We start from the raw sequence: 9272 nt of genomic DNA on the forward strand, positions 1-9272 counted from the left end.
GGAAAATACCAGGGGATTGAATCAGTCCAAGGGGACCACCAAAGCAACACGCGCGTGACCTGCGGGGATGAATGGACGGGGCGGGGGATTGAGTCAATGCATGCATGCATTAGTCCGACGGGACCACCATTCCAAGTCCACGCGCGGGGCTTGGGTGACCACCGTGCGCGAGACGCTCGGAATTATTCTGTAGCCAGACTAATAGTTATATATATATATGAGTATGGCATCACTGTATGCGTATTTCGATTTTCCTTCTAGCATTGTCCTATGAATGCAGTCAACAATGACAATTAGTTCATGGTGGTCTTGACATTATACTATTATAGTAACAGGATGTGGACCTGAACACATGGCACCAATTTTTGTTAATTTCCCAATCTAATTATCATCATCCTGATCAATTCAGATTATTGTTTGTGTTTTTGTAAATTATTAGCCTTGATATTAGTGCAAATGGTTACCAGAAACATACCCAGGACCATAAATTGCGGCAACCTCAATCCTGAATTATCGTAAATTTATCATGGCAGATTTGTTTTATTATTATAGTAATCAAATAATCAGGGCATAAAATTGTGGTAACTTCCTACTCAAATTGTAGTCCGAGCAATAAGGATTATGGTAATTCCAGAGTTTGCAAGCATTGGTCCAACATGTCCCTATTCAAATTATCGTAAATTACCATGGCACATGGGCCTTATTATTATAGTAACCAAATACTTCCTAGCTAGCTGCACTTTGTATTATTGTAACACGTACATGTATACACTTCTGTACCTTTGCACATGGACGCCGCGACGTACACTTGCATTATCGTAATTCAATTTATTGTAAATATCAAAATTATAGTATGGTAAATTAGTGTTGTTGTGATAGCAACAAGTTTATCAGAATTTCCTGACATGACGCAAAATTCTAGTAACTACCCATCCTGATTACCGTATCCAGCCATTTAAAATATCCAAATTATTGTATGGTAAATTTTAGTTCGGAATTGCTTGACACCAAACTGTGGTAATTCTACGACCTTGCTAACGTATTCTAGTAACCATGTACTTGCTTGGCATGCACGTACGTGTAGATAATGGCCCCGTTCGCTGGTCTGAAATTTGGCTGAAAAACACTGTTTCAACTGAATTGTTGGGAGAGAAAAACGCTGTTCGGCTGGTTCGATGAATAGTAAACTGAGAGAGAGAGCAGCCGGCTGGCTGGTCAAACCAGACCAGCGAACTGCCCAATATAATAGCAACTAGTATAATGCCTGTGCTAACGTCACGATTTTATCTTGGGGATGCACATGAAAACAACCAATGTTTTTTTCTATAGTTCAACTTTTACACAATTGTATTTGATCATGTATACAATCTGGGAAACATTTTTGCATAAGAAGGCATAGTAAAGTTAGTGCGCGTTTTTCCTTCAAAATGTTGTGTTTTTTAGGTGATACACAAGAAGACAAACAATTTCATTGAGCGACTTTTTCATTGTTGTGTAAACCGATACACAAGAAGACAAACAATGAGAGGGACAAAACTGAAGATCGATTCAAGTTTCAACATGGTGGTCCATATGCACAATTTGACTACCAATCTATTAGCCGGAGCTAGAAGCCTGAAAAGAAAAAACAACACGATGGCCGGAAGAGCAAAGAAGAAATCAGGAGCCAAAAGTGTTCTTCGTCAGTCATGCCACCGGATCAGCATAAGAATGAATCTTGAGGTAATATAAAGCCTTGATCTCTTCTCCCTGAGGGTTTTGCCGAAGCCTTCTCTCCGTCTTAGTATTTCAGTTTTTGCTGATGGATGCAAATCAATACACAAATCAATGGCAATAAATTTTTTTGGTCAACTAATTAAATTGACAAGGATTATAGAGATTAAAAAATAGTCATTTAGGACATTACTTACCACCTTGTCACCATTCCAGGACATCTTTATACACTATATTCTTGGTGCACTTTCCTATTAGATCTAATTCCTTGTTTGGTTTAGCCAAAATTCTTGTTGTTTGCCTGGACACACCCCTCCACAAGGCAACATAGAGTTGCCCATGTGAGAACACTGGCTCTGGAAGATAGATCCCAACATGTGGGATGGTTTGCCCTGAGCTTTATTTATTGTCATCGCAAAGCTCAAACGAATTGGGAATTGCTTCCTTTTCAACTTGAACGGAAGTGAAATATCATCTGTTGGAGACATAGGGATCCTAGGTATGAACACCCTTTTTCCTGCATGTTGCCCACCAACTATTTCTGCGTCAATTGCATTGTCTTGGAATGCTCTAACCATTAGTCTTGTTCCATTGCACAAATTGTTAGGATCAAGATTGCGGAGAAGGATCATAGGGCAGTTGGTTTTTATTTTGAGCTCACACAGGGGGAGACTATTTGGAGTGATGGAGTTCAAGAAGTCAATAGGGTAGTTATTCCTTGAGTCGTCAACGATAGAGTTGAAGCTATGATAAACATTTTCCTCACCTGGAAACTTGTCAATCATACTTGCATTTAGCTGATCCACATGCTCATTTGTGGTAGATAGGATGGCGCATGTGCTCATATAAGCTGATGATCTTGCATTTTTCTCAAGTGATGGGAAGACTTCTTGAATGAGCTTGTTTACTGATTCTTCGTTGTCGGTATAGCCAATCAAAATATCATCCGGAAGGCGTACATAATCATCTCCAATTGTCTCTTCAGTTCCATTCCCAAATCTAAGAAGGTAATCTGCAACCCATGAGTTAGACTGAGCCCTCATGTTACATAACAACAGTATCTTCCTTATTCTTTCCCACAAATAAGATCGCTGCAATGTAGCACATGTTATCTGTGCTCTTGTCCCACGTGGTACCACAGGTAGCACTTGTCTAAAATCTCCACCAAATACCATAACCTTTCCCCCAAATGACAAACAGGAATTCATAATATCTTGGAGGGACCTATCAAGACACTCAACTGCTAGCCTCTTTGTCATTGCTACTTCATCCCAGATAATCAAGGATACCTTACGCAGTAACTCTGCAGTGCCACTTTGCTTTGTGAAGCTACGTGTGCTATTGTCAGCAAGCTTAATTGGGATTTTGAACCTTGAGTGTGTTGTGCGTCCTCCAGGCAATATCGACGCCGCAATACCCGAAGTTGCAGTTGCAATGGCAATTAATCCCTCCGAGCGCACTCTACCAAGAAGTGCCTTATATAGGAATGTCTTTCATGTTCCTCCTGGACCATTCACGAAAAACACTTGGCTCTTCTTATTCAGTACACAATTTAATATTTCATCAAATCCTTCACGTTGTTCATTGTTAAGAGATGCATACATATCCAAATGTTATTGGTCGACAAGCACAGCTAGTTCCTCCCTAACCTCTTTCATAATGTCATTGTTAACTTCATCTACTTGACACAAGAAAATGATACTGAAATCAGTAAATAAATATGAAATAGTTACTATATTGACATCTAAATATTAAACTATTAGAATTATGTATTGTAACAGACATTAAAATATTTTTTAGAATAATATTACTGCTGAAAATATTACCTGTATCATTTAGCTTAGGTAGATAATAATTCCTGATATCCTTTCCCATTGACTGAAGTAAATCTCAAATGTCTCTGAGAACCATTTGTTCTATTGCTCCTATGTTAGGATTGTTTCGGCTATAATCTTCAGAGAAAGATTCCTTGTGCTTGTCCCACAATCCACGGATGTTGGTGGCCTCACAAAACACAAGGATAGTCGCAAATAACCATCGTAGAGCTGCTGGCATCCGAAAAGTTATTGCCTCACTCAAGCAGTTATCAATAGTCTGATACCTTTCTATGAGTCCTCTCTTCTCGCATGTTTCTCTGAAAGTAGGGTACATGATTTCAGCAACTGTCCGTAAATTCTCAAATGAGGTTGCACCTCGTACATGATTTAGAAGTACTCTCAAGAAATATCTTTCTCCTTCAGTCAGGTGTGCATACACAATACGCCCCATCTGCCCCCTCTGCTTTCTTCTCTGCCATGCCTTCTTACCACTAATCCACCGGTAGTGTTATGGGATCTCTCTATACAAAAATTTCCTTGCATAACTATCAGCACGGTTCAATGTGAAGTATTACGTGAGTGTCGTCATAGTTACGGATGACTTTTTTATAACATCCTTGAGATTGTCTGTCTCCTCAATAATAACAGACTGCATATTAGGTAGATGACATTGGAGCTGCAAAATAGATGGACAAACTCCAAAAAGGTGCAAGCCGAAAATCCTATGTACAGCTTCCGGGGGTGATATGTATCTAGCATCCCTGTACTGATGGATCTCATTGATTACTCCAGCAGGATCAACAAAGTATGATGCATAGTCATGGCCTTTGTATACATACTTAAACAAGTACTTACAAGCTTTGATGCTTGAGCAAGCTTCAACATTTATGTAGCAATTATATGTCATAAGCAGCCCAGGATTGTATGGAACCACCCACCAATTGTCCAACTCGGCACCTCTTACTTTCACACAACGTTCATGGTGCCTATCAGGCAAATTTTGGTAGACATAATCGTAAGGATCTTCATTGTTATTCAGATCAACGCCATTGACACCTGACACGATAGGACTCGAAGGCACCATCTGCTATGAAAGCAAGCACTAGGCCGTCATTGCACAACATTAATAAATTTTACCTTCATCAAAATTAATTTACTTGAAGGCGCCACACAAAATAAATTTACCTTCACCAAATACTGCCTGGTCTATCGTCATCAAGAAGATCATCAATATCCAAAGCACGAGGTGCCTCCAGATGGTCCTCTGCATGATGTTTGGTCCAACAATTAGATATAGAACACATTGACTGAGTGTGTTATCAAAATAAAATAAAATAAATGTGCTTTTTTGTTGGAAAAAAAAGAAAATGAACACACCTTGGTCAGACTGATTGTTTATAGGCTCGAACAAGGCACCATCATATTCTATATCATTTTGTACTGTATGCAATGTTTCTTTTGCCAAGTCACCGGCTCACTAAGTCCTCATCTTTTTCTTGTAGTCCCTATTTCTCTACAACATGTTTTCCTTGTTGTGTTCATCCATATTATTGTACCTCTCTCGTTTTGCGAGGGCCCTTTGCCTATTTGAGCTGGTAACTGGTCACCATTGGGTGGAAAACATTGTCATTGTCGAAGTTGCAACATGGATTGCAGAAATGAAAAAAATACAAAGATAGGCACCTGGAGTTGCCGTTGCATTGAACAGACTGGCTTGTCAAGCTGGTGGGCACACAAGAAGCATCAGAGGTCAGGTTGTCTTGTACGGGCATAATTATAATTTTTGTGTAGCCAATCCGTGTTGTTTTCCGGGCACACATTTTCCTTGTCCTCAACATCTGATGCTCGGAGAATACTTGAACACACTCCATATGGTGCTTGTTGACCTATCATCAATCAAGGAGTAAGATCAACATTGAAAAAAAAGAAAGGAAGCATTATTAAAAAAATAAGCAATACCATGATCAGTCCCTATAGTATGCGTCGTTGACTCTATCCTCTTCGATACTCGTTGTTCCCGACGCTTTTTATTCCTCTCTTCTCTCTGCTTGTCAGTTTCATTAGCCTTTATCCTTGCTCGGTATTCCCGTTGTTTTCTATTCCTCTCTTCCCTCTTCTGCTCAGCCTCATCCACAGGTGGTTGAACTAAAACTGAGAAGGTTATAAAAATATCAAAAGTAACTCCGCCACAGCCCAGGAAGCGCTCGTACCTGTGTTGTTGTTTGTTATGTCATCTAAAGCACTGTGATCTGCTTTCTGGTTTGACATGGCCTTTTTTTTGTTTTTAATTAACCACAGTAGAATTCACGTAGATCCGTAGGAATCTGAAAGATGCAGATATCGGACGTTGCATTGCTATCTCTATACAGCTACCGCATCCGCATTGTGACCTTCTCTATGCAGTTTCAAATATTATAGAATATTTTTTTCTTAATCAATTAATCTGACATGGGATGACATTTGTGAGAGGAATCGACAGCTAACTGCAATGCATTGCACGTGTGTTAGTTTCCTCAGCAAGCAAGTACCTGGATGCTGAAGATGAGGGCCAGGATGTACGCCCAGCTGAAGACGGAGATGATGCCGATGCTGGAGAGGATAGCGATGGGTCGTTCTTGTCGGCGTTTTTTTGTCTCCTCCGTCAGGTGCGCTGCCGCGTCGTACTCGTTCAGCGAGGTTTAGGGTTCAGGCGTGTCGTCGACGTCGTCGTCCGTTACCGAGCACTGGGCGGCAATGTCCTCCGTCCCAGTCGCTGCCCGCGATCTTTGCCGCAGTACGGCGCTGCCGCTTAGGTATTCTGGCCGTTTGCCGCCAACGGCCTGCCTGCGCTGCGGCGGAACCTGCTAGGGTTTAGGCTTCGGGCGTCGCGACCTTTCTTTCACTGCCGATGTCGTCCGCTCCTGGGCACTGGGCGGCAACATCCTCCACTCCTGGGCGTCGTTGGCCGCTATCTCTACCACGCGATCGTGAGAGCTGCTGCGAGCGTGAGCGCGATCGAGAGAGGGAGGGGACGCGAGCGTGAGGGTCGCGGTCTCGCGGTGGTCTCGCGCTGTCGCTGGAGGAGGGCCGCGGTCTCGCGGTCGCTGGGGCGGGGGGGGGGGGTGCCGCGGTCTCGCACAATGCTCGCGGGCGGTCGCTGGGGGCAAGGCACATCCAAAGAAGGAGGACCGCTGGATGTGGTTGAGTAAGGAGAGAGAATGAGTGAGAGTTAATCTGGTGCGCACGTTTTTAATGTCGTCTTTTTTTGTATGCGTTTTGTGGGGTGAACGTAGTTTAAGTGGTGACTGTAGAGGTGTGATTTGTTTGGTGGCTATAGGATAATTTAAAGTGGTGTATTATAGGGGTAGGGATAGAGATAGAGATAGAGATAGAGAAGAGATAGAAATAGAGATAGAGATAGAGATAGAGATAGAGATGCATGCTTTTTAGGTAGGAAATTAAATCCAACGGTAATCATGGGCAGGCAGTAACTGTAGGTGGACCAATGTAACCGTGTGGCTCAGCACATCGGCTCATTCGGCTCCGCGGCTTCCTGTGTCAGCAGCACGGAACTGGATCGTGAGGACCAGCGGGAGACACCTGGTGCGCTGGATTGGCTGGCCACAGAATAAGGTTATTTTGTAGCTCGCTACATAGTATACTCTCTCTCTTTATATATATATATATAGGACGAGGCTAAAATGCACCTGGATGCATTCTATATAGCAAATGCACCCAGTCGCGAGACGCGCGGAGCGCAGCGAGCTCGAGCCATACCGGTGCGGAGTCCGACCCGGTTGACCCGCGCGCCTGTATATCCCGAGACCCCGCACGCCTGTACAGGACCCAGGCGCCGCCCCTCAACCGCAACTCATCCCTTCAACCGATTACAACTTTCGTCGTACACAAATTGCAACATTGGTGGTAGGCCAGTTGCATTCCGATTGGGTAGGCTAGTTGCAACTGCCCTAGACGGCTGGTTGCAGCTCCGTTTGTATACCAGTTCCAACTCAGCCCGTCAGCCAATTGCATCTTCAGTCGTACACAAATTGCAACTCATCCCTTCAACCGATTGCAACTTCCGTCGTACACAAATTGCAACCTTGGTGGTAGGCCAGTTGCATTTCGGTTGGGTCGGCCAGTTGCAACTGCCCTGGACGGTTGGTTGCAGCTCCATTTGTATACAAGTTCCAACTCAGTCCGTTAACCGATTGCATCTTCAGTCGTACATAAATTGCAAATCATCCCTTCTACCGATTGTAACTTCCATCGTACACAAATTGCAACTCGTTCGCACGCTCGCTATGTGCCTGCCTCGCTGCCTGGTGGGGCGATGTTGACATGGGAGAGGATAGAGGTGTGTGGCCCGCGCCTGATTAGTGGGTTAGTTGGGCCGGTTGCCCACACAAGGCACGCCGGTTGGCCTGGATGCATTCTGTACACAGATTGCACCCAGGTGCATTATAGGAAAACAACATATATATATATATATGGATTAAGTCTACTTTTGGCCCCTCAACTATTGTGTTGGTCTAGTACCGGAACTCCAACTGCCTAGTACCGGAACTCCAACTGTCAAAACCGTTCACTTTTAGCATCTAGGCATAGGGCAAGGTTGTTTTGACCCACGTCAAGCGGTTTTGACCACATCTAGTCCGAGCCCCGCATGGTCACCACCAGCACCTTCCCGTCTAGCTTGGCCTCCATGTCTGTCCGCTCCTCGCCGCCCAAGTACGGCTGCACCAGGACGACGCCGACGAGGCGGAATGGGTTGGATCACGGTGGGGACGAGGACGCGACGCCGGCCGTCGTCCAGCGCTGCACCACGTGGTGGGCGATGTTGGCGCCGACGTTGTCCCCGGCGAGGAAGCAGCGGGAGAGGTCCACCGGGACGGCGACGCTGTCGGGAAGGCCCGCGGAAGCGAGGTGCCGGAGCACGTCGATGCCATCCTCGTATGCGGCGGAGCAGCGGTGCTCGAGGGCGAGATGGTAGTCGACGGACACGACGACGGCGCCTAGCTCGCAGCAGAACCGGTGGCACATGGCGTCGTAGGGGACCGAGGCCGTGGAGAGCAGCGCGAAGGCGCCGCCGTGGAAGTAGACCACGATGGGGAGCGGCGAGGCGGAAGCGGCCTCCGACGGTGAGAACACGCGCGCCCATAGGCCGCGCGACGCGTCCACGTCCACGTCCACGTCGGTGGACCGGACGCTGTGCACGTCCGGGCGCGCGCTTGCGCGGGCACGACGGTCGAAGAAGCTGAAGAAGGGGCGGTTGATCGTGCCGTCACGACGCATCGAGAAGCCGGCGACCACGTCGAGGCACAAGAGTTAGGACCGCACCTTCCATGGCAGGGACGGCCTGCGTGGAGCGCTCGCCGCTCCTTCCCCGGGGCTAGCGCCGACGGATTCCATCTCGCTAGTGTAGCGGAATCGCACACCCAGCCAACCACCGCGTTTGAACGGGATCCAGGCCAGCCCAGCCAGCCGACCACGCACCTCGCGCACACAATCACGTATCGTATCTTAGTTTGAACGAAATCCGCATCACTTTCCGCTGACCCGGCTAGGTTACGGGAGGAGCTGATGAGATCGATGAGCACGACGGCTCTTGTTGCTGGTCAGCGACGGGGAAGGGCAAGGGCAAGGGAGAGAAGCGGCAGCGGCAGCCGCGGTTCGCGTTCATGACCAAGAGCGAGGTCGACCACCTCGAGGACGGCTACCGGTGGCGCAAGTACGACAACAAGGCCGTCAAGAACAGCCCAT

At 46.1% G+C, this 9272-nt stretch overlaps 1 pseudogene; it reads right to left on the bottom strand.

Moving 5' to 3' along the window:
- Window positions 1–2647: 2647 nt before the first annotated feature.
- LOC136525950 (uncharacterized) lies at window positions 2648–8921 on the bottom strand (annotated as a pseudogene).
- Between the last annotated feature and the right edge of the window lie 351 nt (window positions 8922–9272).

Source organism: Miscanthus floridulus, chromosome 19 (assembly GCF_019320115.1).
Source record: "Miscanthus floridulus cultivar M001 chromosome 19, ASM1932011v1, whole genome shotgun sequence".
Classification (NCBI taxonomy): Eukaryota; Viridiplantae; Streptophyta; class Magnoliopsida; order Poales; family Poaceae; genus Miscanthus; species Miscanthus floridulus.